This window comes from Lithobates pipiens, unplaced genomic scaffold (assembly GCF_037356315.1).
Source record: "Lithobates pipiens isolate NorthernLeopardFrog02 unplaced genomic scaffold, aLitPip1_a1.2 Scaffold_19, whole genome shotgun sequence".
Taxonomy (NCBI): Eukaryota; Metazoa; Chordata; class Amphibia; order Anura; family Ranidae; genus Lithobates; species Lithobates pipiens.
In genome coordinates this window covers 449,911,929-449,929,520 of record NW_027507764.1, presented here as the reverse complement: position 1 = coordinate 449,929,520, position 17,592 = coordinate 449,911,929, and the positions used below count along the sequence as shown (strand labels likewise).

The 17,592-nt window shown below is 46.1% G+C and overlaps 1 protein-coding gene across 3 annotated transcripts in view; it reads right to left on the bottom strand.

The window, feature by feature from the left end:
• Positions 1–17,592, bottom strand: part of TGS1 (trimethylguanosine synthase 1) — an 89,145-nt gene that overhangs the window by 69,865 nt on the left and 1,688 nt on the right. For all 3 annotated transcript variants that reach the window (XM_077492707.1, XM_077492706.1, XM_077492708.1), the window contains exon 2: positions 15,410–15,503. The gene's annotated coding sequence lies outside the window, so the exon portion shown is untranslated. The remainder of the gene's footprint in view (positions 1–15,409; positions 15,504–17,592) is intronic.

The following is a 17,592-nucleotide window of genomic DNA, read 5'->3' as shown; positions in this document are numbered from 1 at the left end:
CTCTCTTTGTATTACTTGCTTTTTGTGAGATCCCTGGTGTTCCCACCAGTCCCTCTGCTTTGCTATTAAAAACTGATCACACTAAGCAGAAGAGCTCACCGGTCAGTTCTCTAGCTATGCTGGGAACTCAGCCTGCTCTCCTCCTATGATCAGGCTTGTCCTCAGACACTCCTGCTGAACAGGGATTCACTGGCAAGCTCAGTGTGTTGCTGCTTCTCCTCTCCCCAGCTCCTATGCAGCTGAGAACAGAGGGAATGTGATCACTTATAAAAAAAAAGGGGGGAAAATGTAATTAAGATATTATTATTAAATTATTTTATTTTAATATCTATACAAAAATGTTTTGCCTTTTATTTCTATTTTAAACTGAATGGGTTGTTTTACGAGGTGATTGTTTACAATCACTAAGTAAATTCACAGAAGGATTTTAATATATACAAACAATTGAGTAGATTAGAATATCCCAGCGCTATCATAAAAACAAGAACTATCACTAAAGAAAGGTTGCAGCAAACCACCGACAGAGGTATAAACCCTACCACCGAAAACTGTTTACAAAAATCAAATAAATGGTGTTGCGCTACCTCAAAAATTAAAACTAAACTAAAGTGCCTAGTGCATAAGTGTCTAGTGTAAATAATTTGACTAAATAGCAAAATACTACGCCCCTTATAGTAAACAGATATACCAGGATATCCCTAGCAAAGCAAATAAATAAATGTGCAAAGATCTATATTCCAGGGATATAAATACCACAAAAACTATAAAGAAAGCAGCAAAAATTCAAAAGTAAAGTGCCTGGTGCTTAAATAATCGTAGTCCCATTAGTCCATATTCACATATGTAAAAAGACAACCAAAGCTTCCAAATGTGCAATAATAAAGTGCATCAAACTTCTCATGAATATATAAAATCAAATACAATAAAATATAGAATAGAAAATTGATAATCTAGACGTGAATCACACAGTGCAAATAAACAAAAAGGAATAAGTCTCTATGTAAACACAGATGAGTAAAGTGAACAGTGACTCATTTAGTGTTTATCCAAATAAGAGGTGATGAAAACAGTGAATAACCCTCTTGTGCCTCTCCAGAGACTGTATCCCTATTCGTGGCAGATTAATACTGTCCCCCAGGGCTGGTGTTGGTAATTCATTAATTTTCACAAGGATCTCTTGAAGGAAAGAAAAGTAGGCTCCAATGGTGAAGTACGCACATACATTTATTAATTTAAAAGTGATGGAAAGGTACTCACAAACAAATGAAAAACAACTTGCATAGCAAACAAACGAGCGTTCCGCTCGTGTTACAGACGTCAATTCCGGTGTCCTAATTCCTCGTATTCCTACACGTATCGTCACCTAACACGTGACTTCATCAGGGAATGGAATACAGGTATACGGAAGTGTCTCTTATATTGTCATGTATGGCGGTCATTTTCCCGAAGCCGCCCATAGGATAACATTACTGTGGCCATTTTTTAATAGATTAGACTACACCCGCAGCCATTTTTTGTGTGACCAGACGGCGGCCATTTTCCCAAAGCTGCCCAACAGATAACATTAACATGGTAAATTTTTTGATTAAGCTACACCGCGGCCATTTTTCCTGTGGCTAAATGGTACGGCGGACATTTTCCCAAAGCCGCCCATAGACTAGCATTCCCGAGGACATTTTGCTATAGAGTCGGTTTCGCCCACGGTCATTTACGATGTATCCGAGTCAATCTACATATCGCTCTTCTCTGATAAGCTCCATTGTAAATACAATTCCTCAAAACAGGTTGGGGGGGGGGGGGGGGGGGGGCGAAGGGCTCGGCTATGCCAGAGCCAGCATACAGCCACAATCCGATTGTTTTAATAGCAGAAAACTAAAAATATTACCGCAAACAAATGACATAATTAAATAAATACTCCCCACAGAGGAACAAGAACTTCCTCCACATTCTATAAACATCAATTATTGGACTGTAAAGCAGTCATCATTGTAGCCAATATAGGCGACCAATCGCCATATCTACACTTTATACCTAATGTTCATGATGTCCAGTTTTAAAATAAAAAAAACACAATTAAGATTAAAATAGTCTATGTAAAAATTTTAAAATTTTAAAATAAATGTATATTTTAGACTACCCGAGGGGTCAACTATAGTGGATACCAGAAATTATGTCCAAAGATAAAAAAGTACATTATTTTTACAGAACAAGGTATTGTGCCCAGCCTCCTGTCTTTGATAGTTTACATATATATATATATATATATATAGATAAATATAGAGATGGAATATATACTACAAAATCATTGAATTAAATTTAGCTATACCCGACTACCATCAAATAAACTAAAAATCACTAATAAAACAATTAAGATCGAAATCTATATTGAAGCCTTGAGGCATAAAAGTATCTAAAATAGGGGGCGTGTCCGGAAGCCGAGCTGGAAGGACGCTGTGAGTGAGAGCTCTCCTCCAGCCCAGCACTACAACGGCATATATCGGGGGTTTTCCGCCGCTGTCCATGGGGAGATCACGGGCCACTAGGTCCTCTTCCGCCCGGGGGTCGTCCTAACCGCCCCCGGGCTCCTCGGCCTCTCTGAAGGCCTTCTTTCTTCAGCCCGGAGGATCGCCGAGCGGGGGCCGCAAGATGGCGCCGGCCGACCCAGCCACGCTGCGGAGGGGTCCGGCCTCGCCTCCTCCCCCGCTGCACCCGAGAGACCTCTTTGTGGAGCACCATACGGCCCCGCTCCGGGACATGGCCAGCCCGCACTCCACCCACGGATCCCGGGGCACCCAGGCCGAGCAGGACAGGCCGCGATCCGGCGTAGGCCGCGACCTCAAGATGGCGCCGGGGACGCAGCATGGGCGCTCTCCTCCATTGCCTGCATACAGCCGATCGGATCCCCGTGAGGGCCGCTGGTCCCCGCAGGAGCCACCGCACGCTAGAGGAAGGCCAGGGGTGAGTGATGGTTCCCCCTCCCCCACCCCATCCTCCGCTCCACTGGGACTTCAAGCTGCAGCCCCACTGACCCCCCCTCCTCTACTCAATGCTCAGAGGCCTTCCCCCGCTTGCTGCGGACGGCCTCGGACCCGGACATAGCGGGGTCTTTCTCTTCCTACCTGCTGGGGGCCACGGAGGACCCCTCCCGTTCTGCTGGAGCCGCAGCACCCCCTCTGGCTGAAGGGGGGGCCCTACCTATGCAGCAACCACCCATTCCCCCCAAGGCCCAAAGACTGCCTCGATCCAGGGACGCCAGCCTGCCCCGACCCCAAGTAGCCAGCCACCCCACTTATGCTCAGGTGGTCCGCCCCCACTCCCCACTTCCACTAGATGTCCGTCAGGACCCCTCATCCGGATCTCCCCACGCTACGTCCTGGTCGGACCATCTGGATCCCCCACCGTCCTGGCCCCCCTCTTTGGCAGCAAGGTCGCGACAGGGAGGTTCCCCTCGTCGCCACCCCATTCCCCGCCGAGGCATCACGACGGTGAATATCCCCCCTGGCACGCCTATTTGACAGCCATCCCCACAAAAGAAGACTTTAAACAACTTGTAGCAGATGTGAAGGCTACATGTCGCTCTGAAATCCAGTCACTGCACGCCGGCCTCAAACACCTAGCGGAACGGGTCGAAATGGCTGAGGAGGAGATCCAGGAGACTAAGCTGGCTGTCCATCGCACTCAGGTGGAGAACTCAGATCACCGGCTCCTACTACGTGATATGCAGCGCCATGTGGAAGATCTCGACAACCGGGGTTGGCGGAACAACATCCGCGTCCGCAGCCTCCCCGAAGCCGAGGGCCCTGAGGATCTGCAGGCCTCCTTGCAAGCTCTCTTCAACGGGATGTTGGGAGAAGACCCAGCCAAACCCATAGAAATGGACAGGGCCCATCGCGCACTCCGACCCAAAGGTCCTGCCTCCAAGCCGAGAGATGTCATTTGCCGGATCCATTCTTTCCCCCTCAAGGAAGACATCATGCGTAAATCCCGCTCCATCCGCAACCTTATGTTCGATAATGCCCCGATCCAGATCTACCCGGATGTCTCCTGGATAACCCTTCAAAAACGGCGGCTGCTGATGCCCCTTCTTCGTGCCTTGCAGGACCAGGACATACCCTACCGTTGGGGGTTCCCCTTTTGCCTTACGGCCAGACACCAGGGGAAATCTGCATCCCTCCGATTCCCAGAGGACCTGGCCCCCTTTTGTGACACCCTGGGCCTGCCAGTCCCCAAGCTCCCTGACTGGGACTTGATTGCTTCTCCGCCACCTCCGCCGGTGATCTGGCAGAAAGTTCCCTCCAAACGGCACAGAGGACCAGAGCCGGCTCGCAAATCACCTTTACACCAGTGACATGGATGGGCCCAGTCCAGTGGACGTCTCCCCTATGCAGTTTTAGCTTCCCCCCTGTCTCTGGGGGTTCCTTCTTTTTTTCTCCCCCCCCCCCGATTGCCGAAGCTACACTTGCTTTTTCTTTCCCCGGGCTGATTCAGGTTGAGTTCCAGGACGGTTTCTGCCCCCCCTCCCCCCGTGGTTTTGCACTAGTTGGTTCCTTTTGTGGTGTGGACTGTTGGTGCCTCCCCGACCCGGGTCTTTTTTTTTCCTGGATTTTTTGGTCGGGGAGTCGATAAGGAACTGTACAGATCCGGTGTCCCTATAGGACCTCCGGACCTGTTGTTTGATAATGTTCTCCTTTTTTTGTATTCCGTTATTGTTTTTCTTTTTTCCCTTCTTTCTAGGCTTTCTCCCCCCCTGGTCTTACCTATGACGCTCTGCTAGCGGTTCTCCCGGTCGCCGCCCCTCCTCCAGTGGTCGCCGCTCCTTCCGAGGCATTCAGGCCTCCATCAAAGTAAGCCAAGTATGCCCTATACCCCACCCTTACTTGATCATGGCTAAGATTTTGTCCCTTAATGTACACGGCCTGAACTCCAACAAAAAACGCCACCTAGCGCTTAGGGAGTTCCGGCAGGCAGGGGCGGATATAGTGCTGGTCCAAGAAACACATTTTGACCGGGGAGACTCCTTTACATTCGCCTCCAGATATTTTCCTCAGGTTTATCAGGCTTTTAACCCACGGAAGAGGGCAGGAGTCGCAATTCTTTTTCGACAGGGCACTCCCTTTACTTGCACCTCCGTATACCTAGATCCACGAGGCCACTACATCATTCTCCGCGGTCTGTGGCGCACACAGGCCTTGACCCTCTGCGTCATCTATGCTCCCAATGTCCGTCAACATCAATTTCTGTCCAGGGTGTTTTCCCGCCTGTTCAAGACACCCCCCGGGCTTCTGGTGATAGGGGGGGACTTCAACCTTGCTCAATCCGCACTCCGTGATCGCCTGGCTGTAGACCCTCGGGCACCCCAGGCCAGGACCTCCAGAGACTCTAGGCTGTTCCGCCAGATCACCAGAAGGCGGGGCCTGTTTGACGCCTGGCGTGCTTTGCACCCACAGGACCGCCAATACACTTTTTACTCGGCCCCCCACAGCACACACTCACGTATCGATTATTTATTTTTGTCAACAACGCGACGCTTAGGGCGGTTCACTCTGCACATATACTCCCCATCACCTGGTCGGACCACGCCCCCATAACTCTATCCATAGAATTGGACCTCCCCCCCCGTAAGCCCTGTACCTGGAGGCTGAACAATTATCTCCTGCAGCATGCTCCAGCAAAGGCGGAGCTGGAGGTTTCGCTCCGGCACTATTTTGTCGAGAACGATACCCCAGACATCTCCCTCACTGCCCTCTGGGCCGCCCACAAGGCGGTCATCCGGGGGCGTTGTATTGCCCTGTCCTCGGCCTTGAAGCGAGATGCACGGGCCGCTGGGTTACTGGCCGAGAAACGACCTTAGAGGCCCGTCTTGCGGCATCCCCCTCCCTATCCACTCTTAAGCAAATTGTCCAGGCTAGGCAGACGCTTCGGGACCTGGCGTTGGGGTCGGTAGGGAAAGCGCTGGTCCGCCTACGACAACTCTACTACGACAAGGGAAACAAAGCACAGTCGCTGTTGGCCCGGAAGTTGGCAGACCGCACAGTGTCCTCCACTCCGGCCCAAGTTAAAAATAGGGGGGAGACCTTTTGACCCACCCCCAAGCGATAGTGGACGCGTTCGCGGACTTCTACACGGACTTGTACAATAGGCCTGATATCCCCCACAACCCCCCGACCCCAGGCCTGTCTGCCCGTATTACCCAGTATTTGGAAGACATTGTACTACCCCGACTGCGGGACATGAACCTCCAGGAGTTGAACGCCTCTATTACTGAGGAAGAGCTCCTCGAAACTGTGAGGGCTCTCCCAGCCCACAAGTCCCCGGGACCGGACGGGCTCCCCTACGAGTATTACAAGACGTTCTTACCCCTCCTGAGCCCGCATCTGGCCAAACTGTTCAACTCCTTTCTCCGCCAAACCCCGGTCCCGACCGACATGCTGGGCTCATTTCTTTCCCTCATTCCTAAGCCTGACAAAGACCCGACTTCTTGCGCTAGCTACCGGCCTATAGCTCTGCTGAATGCTGACCTAAAAATTTTCACGAAGCTCCTTGCCAACCGCTTAAATACGATCCTCCCTTCTCTAATACATAAGGATCAGGTGGGCTTTGTCCCCCTGCAACAGGCGGGGGACAACACCAGGAAGATCATTGACCTCATCGACGTGGCGAACAGAGATAACATGGCGTCTTTGGTCTTAAGCTTAGACGCCGAGAAGGCGTTCGACCGCCTCAGTTGGCCCTTCATGGAGGCCACGTTGCACCGTATGGGCTTTCGGGGCCCATTTCTGCGCGCGGTGCAACATCTCTACACTACACCCTCCTCACAAGTTCGGACCCCCTTCGCCACATCCTCCACTTTCTCCATCGCTAATGGCACTCGCCAGGGCTGTCCGCTTTCTCCTCTCCTTTTTGCCTTATGCGTGGAGCCTCTGGCGGCTGCCATTAGAAGTAATCCTGATATCCGTGGGATCCCAGTCAGGGGTAGAGAATTCAAGATTTCGCTTTTCGCGGATGATATTATCCTCACCCTGACTCAGCCTAGGATCTCACTACCCAATCTCCACTCAGAGCTGGACCGCTATGGAGGGCTCTCGGGCTATAAAATTAACTCTTCCAAATCGGTGGCCCTCCCTCTAAACATGGTCACGGCTGAGACGACCCATTTGCGTTCCGCGTTCCCATACAAATGGGAAAGCTCCTCCCTTAAATATTTGGGGGTCCTCCTTACACCGTCATTCCATACCCTGTACCAAGCCAACTTCCCTCCCCTCTATCGGACGATTAGGGATCTGATTCGTAAATGGAAGACCCACCACATCTCTCTCCTGGGACGGATTACGTCCATTAAGATGGTGGTCCTCCCCAAACTTCTTTACTTGTTTCAGACACTGCCAATCCCGGTTCCATATGCTCAGTTACGCGCACTCCAGAGGGACCTGCTGAAATTTGTTTGGAACTACAGGAGACACCGGGTCCCGAGCTCTGTTATGACGGCCTCACGTCTGGACGGCGGCCTGGCGTTTCCTGATTTGGTTCGTTGCTACCAGGCCACTTAGCTGCGGGCCATAGCATCCTGGTTCCCACAGAGATCGTTTAATAGGTGGTCTGAAATCGAATAAATCTGGTTAGCCCCGGTACATCCGAACAGTTTTCTCTGGGGTGCGAGTGTTGAGATAGACTCGGGTCGGCTTCTAGGGCCGATGGCTCACCTCCGTCTGCTCTGGCGGAAGCTCTCCCGCGAGCACAGTCTCCATTCGGAGTTCTCCCCACTGACGTCCTTTCTGTATAACCCGCTGCTGCCGGCTGGCCTGACCCATCAGATGTCCTGGCCCTGGGCTTCGCGCGACCTGTTCCACCTAGGGCACCTGGTGGATCCCAGAACAAGACAGCTTCTGTCATTCTCGGAGCTCCAGGACAAGCACGACCTCCCCAGAGAGGTGTTCTACAGCTACTTACAAATTCGACATTTTGTGCAGTCTAAAGCCCCCCGCCTACGTCTCTCCTCGCCCTCTCCTTTTGAACAGATAATTCTAGAAGGCAGACATCGCAGAGGCCTGATCTCGGACATATATCGCATTCTTAACACATACCATTTCCTAACGAAGGGCAAACATTCCTATATGAGACGCTGGGAGAGGGAGTTGGGTGAGGAGCTCTCCCTCGAGACTTGGCAGGGGGTGTGGGGCCAGGCGGCCAAGTCCTCTTTGTGCACGTTGTACAAGGAGAACTCCTACAAAATTATTTTTTTCTGGTATCAGACCCCGGATATACTCCACAAAATATACCCCTCCACCTCAGACCGCTGTTGGAGATGCCTGAAGGAGCGGGGCTCCCTGTTCCACATTTACTGGGCCTGTTCCTTGATCGCCCCGTACTGGCTAATGGTCCGCAGGCTGCTCCAGCACTTGTTTGACGTTCCCGTACCCCACTCCCCTAAATTATTTTTACTAGGCCTGTCCCAGCCCACACTGACCAGGCCTGGTCGGAAGCTCCTCAGGCATGTCCTAACAGCGGCCCGTTGTTTGATAGCCTTAAACTGGAAAAGCCCGGTGCCCCCGTCCAGGGAGGCCTTATACGCCAGGATCAAAGATGTCGAGCTTATGGAGAAGATGACAGCTAGAATGAGGGATAAGCTGGAGGAGCATGACCTGGTCTGGAGGAGATGGCGGCTGCTGGAGGATTGATGGCGAACCGGTATGGATGTGGTGATGTAGACCACTGGCGCTCTAGCTCCTTTTCCGTTTCTTCTTCCTTGTCTCTCTCTCTTCTTCTTTTCTCCGTTTTTTTTGTGTATGTTGTTGATGGTCTTTGTCATGTTTTCCGTGTGGCATATGAGCTGAGCAGTAGACCCTGGGCAGTTTCGTGGTTTACTGTGCGGATGCTTGACTTTCTGTGTCTCTCATCCCGCTCTGTACCCCTGGTCGAACCGCCTGTTTTTGCTATACCGCCCTATACCATGTTACTGTATGCTGTATCTCCGCAATGGGCCCTCCAAATTTTGGGAGCCTTGCTGTTTTTGCTGTATGCCTGCACTGATATCTCTGTTTTACGACCACGAAAAATAAAATTGTTATTTGAAAAAAAAAGTATCTAAAATAAAAATCCACTTAGATTCCAATTGGCTAAGTGTCCTGACTTTATGGCTCCCTCTCCAGTGTTTTTTATATGGCTCTATGCCCCAAAAAGTAAGATGGGTGGGTGCTAAAATGTCTAGACACACCATGTTTATCAAAGCCATTGATAATATTTTTTACATGCTCCTTAATCCTTACTCGTAGGGACCTTTTTGTTCGCCCAACATATTGTAGGCCACAACTACATTGAAGGGCATATACAGCCCCTTCCGTGTTGCAGCATACAAAATCCTTAATTTCATACAAGTTCCCGGTACTTGTGGAGGTGAAGTTGAATTTCTTTTCAACAGGTCTTTTTGTTCTTATGCAAGCATAACAGTGTTTACACGGGCAGGGCCGTCTTTACTACTGACTGGACCCTGGGCAAACATTTTCTTGGGCCCCCTCTTCCACGCAATTTCGCTCTCCACATGCTTTGAGACATACAATAAATAGCAGCTAGACTCAAATTCAGTTTACTGAATCAGATCAGGCAGCGTGTGCAATTGGTTGCCAGAGGTTACATTGCATCATTACCGCTCACTGGCTGGCTGCTAGAGGTTACAGCACACATTATGGCTCACTGTTATTTTCTAGAGGTTACAGCACATGACTTCTGCTTGTTGATTGGTTGCTAGAGATTACTGTACATAAATACTGCTCACTGATTGATTGCTAGAGGTTACTGAACATCTATACCACTCACTAATTGGTTACTGCACAGCATTACTGCTCACTGATTGGTTGCTAAAGGTTACAGCACATCATCTCCTCACTGCCTGCATTTGTAAAACAGGCTGATGTTAGGCTTAATGACCACAGTTGTAGGCAAGACTTTCAAGCATGCCCCTTTACCTCCCCAGTGAGCAGCATTCAGCAGACGTAATGGTGGATGTGAGCTCAGGGGGACACGATATACATATGAATGCCGCCTCTATTTACATATCAATGCCGAGGTACACGACTATTTACATATTATTGAAGCTATTTTTTACATATTAATGCAGGTTAATTACATGTAAACACAGGGTCTGCAGGTAATTCATCTGTACATATCAATAGGGCAAAGCTGGGCAGCAGAAGTTTACACTGAGATATCAGGACACAGCACGGGACTAAAACTTCAAAGAATAAGGGAATTTAAACTGGGATAGTTGGCAAGTATGAGGCAGCTGCTTTGGGCCCCACTACAATGGTGGGGCCCAGGGCAGCTGCCCCTTTTGCCCTGCCTTAAAAACGGTCCTGTACACGGGTAGAACCCCTTTCCTGTAAAGAAGGTTAAACCGTTAAAAGGGAGGGTCAGGGATATTTTTCACAATCTTATCCCTTAAAGTAGGTGCCCTCTTATAGATACATTTCAGATAATGGGGTAGTATCTCCTGAAGATGTATAACTGATCGTAGTATATACCAATGCTTTTTTATAATTTTCTCAATTCTCCTATATTGCACATTGTAGTTCAATATTATTGGTACTCCATTAGGTTTATTAGTGGGTGGCGGTTTATCCTTTATTAACATTGCTCTATCCATCTTCTCCACTTCTGTAATCTTAATTTCTTCATTTTTATATCCTTTGTTAGTAAATCTCTGTCCAATTTTCTCCGCTTGCGTCAGAAAGTCCTTAGGTTGAGAACAGTTTCTTCACAGGTGGATCAATTGTCCCTTTGGGATGTTGCACAGCCAATTCCGGTGGTGACAGCTATCTATTGGTAGATAGCTGTTTCTATCGACATTTTTGAAATGTGTTTTAGTATATAATATTTTATCTTCTTGCTGGATCTCTAGATCCAAGAACAAAATTGACTTATCACTTACTTCCCATGATAGATTGATATTTCTATCATTTTTATTCAGCCTTTCTAAAAAAGTGATCAGATTACTTCTCTCTCCTTTCCACAGTATTAGTTTATCATCAATATATCTCTTAAATATTACAAGTTCTTCTGGAGGATTTCTAAAAACCGCCTCTTCTTCCCATTGGGACATGAATAAGCACGCCACACTGGGTGCAATTTTGCCCCCATCGCTACTCCTACTTTCTGATGGTAGAACTCCGGTCATACCAAAAATAACTATTTTTTTAAACAAAAATCTAAACATTTGATCAGATATTTTCTCTGAAAGCATGGCAAAGTAGAGAATTTTCTTAAACCCCATTTCGTGGCTTCACATGCCTGATGATGTTGAATTATTGTATATAAGGAAGACACGTCTGCGGTTGCCAAAGTCCATGATGTCTCTCCTATAGGGGCCTCTTCTATTAATTGTAATACTTGCTTGGTGTCTCTCAAATAGGCTCTAGTTTGTTTCACTACTGGCTGTAGATAGTTATCTAGATATTGCCCAATTCTTGAAGTCAGGGAATCAATCCCATTGACTATGGGTCTTGGTGGAGGGTTCACATTGTCCTTATGCATCTTGGGCAACGAATAAATAACTGGAGTCCTACATGACTCAGGGATCAGAAATGTTGCTTCCTTTTTATTTAAAATGTTTTTCTTTAAACCTAGATGCACAACCTGTTCCAACTCCTTCCTAGACCTAAATACCCGGTTACTAGGTATTATTATATATATGTTCCTATCTTCCAGAAGATTCTTCATAGTCTCTTTGTATTGCAGTTTGGAGAGGACTACAATACCCCCCCCCTTTATCTGCGGGGCGAATGACGATATCCTTTCTCTTTGTTAATTTCCTTATACCACTTTTTATAAACTTAGGTTCCTTTTTAATTTTTAGCTCCTTCAGGTCTTGCAACACAACTTTTTTAAAAACATCTACATGCTTATTATTGTTCATAGGTGGATTAAAAGTGGATCTGTTCCTAAGTGAACTGTGAACAATATCTTTCAATGGGGAGTCGTTAGGGTTACTAGCTATGTATTTTTTAATATTCAGAGTTCTAACATATTTTTGAATCTGTATATAGGTCTCAAACTTATCCAGGTTTTTAGTTGGTGCATATTTCAAACCCTTATCCAATACTCCAATCTCTTCATGGGACAGGGGTTTTCCACTTATATTGAAAATACCCTCACCCTTTAATTTCTTCTTGATCTGTGTTCGCTTTCCAGCTCTCTTTCCTCTCTTCTTCCTGGGCTTTTCCTTGGTCCTCTTGGTTCCACTGGCTGTTTTGGGGGATGGTTTTCCATCCCTCTCTCTAAAAAAGCTCTATTCTGATACGGATCTGAATAGTAATTTTGTGTTCTTCCATCTCTCTCATCATCATAGTGGTCTCTTAATGGAGCATAATAATTATATAATGGTAGCGGATTATGGTCTAAAAGGGTGATTTTCCATTTGTGGGGGGCCCCAATTCTCTGTTTGTCCATTCCCATAATTATATGGTAGACTTCTCCCTCGTGGTCCATATATCCCTTGAGGTGGACCTCTATTTTCTCTTTGATCATAGAATGGTCTATTCCAGTTACTATTACCATTATAAGGCACAAGAGGGTTATTCACTGTTTTCATCACCTCTTATTTGGATAAACACTAAATGAGTCACTGTTCACTTTACTCATCTGTGTTTACATAGAGACTTATTCCTTTTTGTTTATTTGCACTGTGATTCACGTCTTATCAATTTTCTATTCTATATTTTATTGTATTTGATTTTATATATTCATGAGAAGTTTGATGCACTTTATTATTGCACATTTGGAAGCTTTGGTTGTCTTTTTACATATGTGAATATGGACTAATGGCACTACGATTATTTAAGCACCAGGCACCTTACTTTTGAATTTTTGCTGCTTTCTTTATAGTTTTTGTGGTATTTATATCCCTGGAATATAGATCTTTGCACATTTATTTATTTGCTTTGCTAGGGATATCCTGGTATATCTGTTTACTATAAGGGGCGTAGTATTTTGCTATTTAGTCGGATTAATTACACTAGACACTTATGCACTAGGCACTTTAGTTGAGTTTTAATTTTTGAGGTAGCGCAACACCATTTATTTGATTTTTATATACAAACAATTGTATTAAGATTAGACGCTATGCCACCAAATAAAAGAAGTGTTTTTCACAGGAATGGACAATGCAAAAATAAAAATGCATCAGCAAGCCGCTCCTAGGGGTTAGCACAGCCTCAATGGGATATTAAAAGTATGTCAAGTCAAAACTGGATCGAAATAGGAAGTAGACAGGGAGGTGAGGCAGCAGTACAACTACCAGGACATTATCTTAAAGTGGTTGTAAACCCTTACAAACCACTTTGACCTACAGGTAAGCCTAGATTAAGGCTTACCTGTAGGTCCAAGAAATAATCTCCTAAACCTATATGGTTTAGGAGATATTTGCCCAAAAACAGGCACTGCTGTCTACGGCGCATGCGCCGTAGACAGCGGCGCGCAGGCGCACTGAGCTCGGCATTCTCAACGACGGAGCTGCCGCGTGTCGGCTCCCGTGCGCATGCGCGGGAGTGACGTCATCACGGCTTCGCCGAATGACAGCGGCGGAGCTGCGAGACCCCACCAAGAAGATGGATGGGGCGGACTACAGGGGACAGCGGCGACTTCGCTGGCTCCTGTGTCAGGTAAGTGACACATAATGGACTACTATGCGATGCATAGTAGTCCATTATGCTTTGCAGGGAATGAAAGAGGAAGTAAACTCATCAGGGTTTACTTCCTCTTTAATGCAGGTGTCACGTCACATTCGGCTACCCATCACATTTTGCTACACGCTGGAGTGCACATGTGTGATGCCGCCATATGCGCTCCAACACTGTTGTAAGACCACTTTGCCACAGGGTCCCTTGCGGGCTCGCTTCACTTGGCATAATTATCTAACTATGTTCACATGGATGGTGGAGCTTGAATCTGGACTCGGGTGTGGCCACAAAATTCTGCGGGTAGCCAAATGTGATGGGTCGACATATGCGACGAAACACAGGCAATGCTTTAACCACTTCAATACCAGGCACTTAGACACCTTCCTGCCCAAGCCAATTTTCAGCGCGGTTTCAATTTGAATGACAATTGCGCAGTCATACTACACTGTACCCAAACAAATTTTTTATCATTTTGTTCCTACAAATAGAGCTTTCTTATGGTGCTTTTTGATCACCTCTGCGATTCTTATTTTTTGCGCAACAAATAAAAAAAGACTGAAAATTTTGAAAAAAAATACATTTTTGTTTCTGTTAAATTTTTTTTGTAAATAAGTACGTTTTCGTCTTCAATGATGGGCATTAATATGGCTTCACTGACGAGCACCGATGAGGTGGCTTATTGCCTGAATGTAATGGCTTGGTAACTAAAAACAGGGGCACCCTTTGGGAGGAAGGGGAGGGGGGGCATCATCACCCAAACTGAGAAGTCTATGCGTAGGTCAGGTCAATAAGTGAGAACTTCAAAAGCCTAGAGGGTCCAAACTTTTGAATTGTTCATCTGATGACAGCAATGAAAATAAAGAATGGGTCCCATTCTTTAACTGAGCTTAGTGAAACAGTGTAGAATAGGGATGCCAGCTCATCTGTTCAGGTGTTGATAGTTGAAATTCCACTATTTCACTAAGTCCCGATGAAGGGGGATATTCTGACCCCCAATGACATCACACCTGACAAAACATGTAGGTTGGAGCCTATGTCTGTCAACACCACGCAAGTTTGATCTCTGTACTAGTGGATCCCAGCCCGAGAATCTTTGTATCTATATGCTGGCTTTTTATTGGATCTGTGTAAGTTTTTAGCAGCTCTTTTTCTTAATAAATCATCATACAATTTTACACTTGTTTGGATATTTTTCTCTTCTTTCTGGGACATCCATGAGAGCGATTAGGGATCTGCACGGTCTGCCATAATACTATCTCCACCTTTTTAAAATGGATGGATTTGCCATAACTGACTGATTTGTAATTTTATGTTTATTTAGAAGTCTAGGGATCTGGTAAGCGAACATCTTACACAACTACAGCGAAGGTGAACGATGTTCATTAATTTTCTCTTGGACACGTCTTCAATACACTGTATTTACTACTTATCCACATACCGAAACTTCTTATGGAATGTTTTATACTTAATTTGCTTTCACTATTTCATCATTGTTTGTGTAGCGCTGCAATTTATGTTTTCACACAATTTGTTCTGTTGTGTTATTGTCAGCAGCTTTTTTAGCCATTTAAATATATTTATTCTTCTTTTTCACCTGCACAATAATTTTTCCAAACACACTGGCTGCTCTTTGTTTTTCTTGCTGTCATCAGATGAATGATTAAAAGACTTTGGACTTTCAAGACTTCAATAAATAAATCTGACAGTGTATACATGTGTTTATATGTACTTGCTATACTCACAGTCCTTGAACTTCCAGCTGTGACCTGTAGAATGACAGATTCCTTAGACAGGAGAGTACGTCTTCTTGGTTATTGTGATTTCAGAGGTCTGGTTCTAAAATATGAACAAAACTAACATTAGTACAGATAGCACAGATTCATTATGTTAAACTGTTAGTACAGCAGAAGATCAATGAGTGAATCCCCTGCCGAACTGGAGCTGGAGAGGACGGATGTCAGATTTTTTTTTACATCCATTTCCGTTCACTTTTAATCCGGCAGATGTGGGCAAACAGACTTGTGTCCGTTTTCATCAGGCTACCTCCAACTTGTCACATTTACGTTTGGAAAAAGACACAGTCCTCTTTTTTTCAGGATCTGGATAGACTTGGAAGTAGGCATGCGTTACAAGTCTGTGTACATCTGCCTGTCCATAGAGCTGCCTGGAAAAACTGACAGGGGGACCCGATTGGGAAAAGTCTGTGTGAAAGGGCCCTAATGAAAAAGTCTCAAAACATTTGTCTTATATTATATACACACACATCTCTGTCTTTAGCAAGAATTTCCCAAATCCAACTGCAGGCGTCATAAGTAGGCAACCAGCAAGAATTTGGAATGTAGGTTCCAACTCCTCTCACTGCTGGCTGTAGGCCCGATATATACACAGACCACTTTTTTTTAAGCAATTTCAACATTTTATTCAAAAACACAAAGGAATGGATGGAAGTAAACTATGGGCATTGCTGCATCCAAATATTTAATCTGATGCTGGCAGGATGCCTTCATCCCTCCGGACACTGCATATGAAAGTGATTGAAATTACCGGTTTGCCCTATGTATGACTGACACAAGGACCGCACATGAGGCTTCCTTAAATACATCAAAAAGTCCTGAATGCTGGCCACTACTCTACACTGCAGTGCTGTTCATAGTGAAGGACATCTGACACTGCTGAGACACCTCCTCACTTTAAGTGGCTTTCAATGGACTTCTTGTAAGACCTGAACTATCTCCACTCTGGGTAGAGGTGGCCATTCTAGAGAATATATGCTTTTTGGAATGATGGCGTGGTTGCTGTCAGCAGGCATGTACACAGTTAAAGTGGAACAGAATCTCTCCTTTACAGCCAAGGAAGCTGCCATCTTAGCTACTGTTTGATCTGCAGTTGCCATGATGCTGCACATGTGATGAGGCAGGACATCAGCTGTTGGATGGCTTGACTGTTCAGTTAAGACCACAAGCAACTGTGACAGTTATTATTCAGGGCATCCGCTGAGTATAAGTGTTTTGGGAAACAGTTAAAATTGATGGATTTTCAGCTTTAAGAGGAAAGTGTGCTGTGATTCAGAAGGGCAGCAGGACTACATTTCAGGAAGCATTATCAGGATCGATGTTGAGCTGTGAAATGGTAGGTAGATAAGTAGCACAGTGGCTTAGTACTTATGCCTTGCAGCATTGTTGTCCTTGGTTCAAACCTCAACCAGGCAGCTGTCTGCATAGAGATTACATGTTCTTCCTGCGTCTGCTTTCTTTTCACACTTCAAAGACCTCCTCTCTGAACCCTGCCTCCTGCATCGGGTGACCACAGCTGATCACAGATCTGGGTAAAGGGCCAACCACAGCACCCTTGACCATGTGATCCAGCTATGTCCAATCACAGCTGATCTCATGTAAGCAGACTTGCTGGTTATCTGCATTCCTTTCCTCAAGTGCCCTGTCTGTGGAAGAAAAGGCAAGCTGTTACCCGGCAGGCCAGTCAGCACATTGTTGGAGTTTCAAGTCCCATCATGCCTCTGCCTTTGGGAGTCATGCTTGTAACTGTCAGCCTTGCAATGCCTCATGGGACTTGTAGTTTCGCAACAGCTGGAGGGCCACCAGTTTGAGACGCCTGGTTTGCTCTGATCATCAGTGCAGCCTCATCAGCGCCCACCAGCAAAGGAAAATGTGCTAAATTTTATAATAGCAAGTAAGAAACTTACATTTAAAAAAAATAATAATAATTTTAAACCCAATAGAATAAAGCCCACCAAAAGAAAGATTTGTGTAAAAAAATGACCATTACAGTGTTGTATGACTGCACAATTGTCATTTAAAATGAGACAGCGCTGAAAGCTGAAAATTGGCTTGGGCAGGAAGGGGTAAAAATGCCCAGTATTGAACTGGCTAAAGACTGCGGGCAGGCAGACTAAAGATGTGCAATAAAA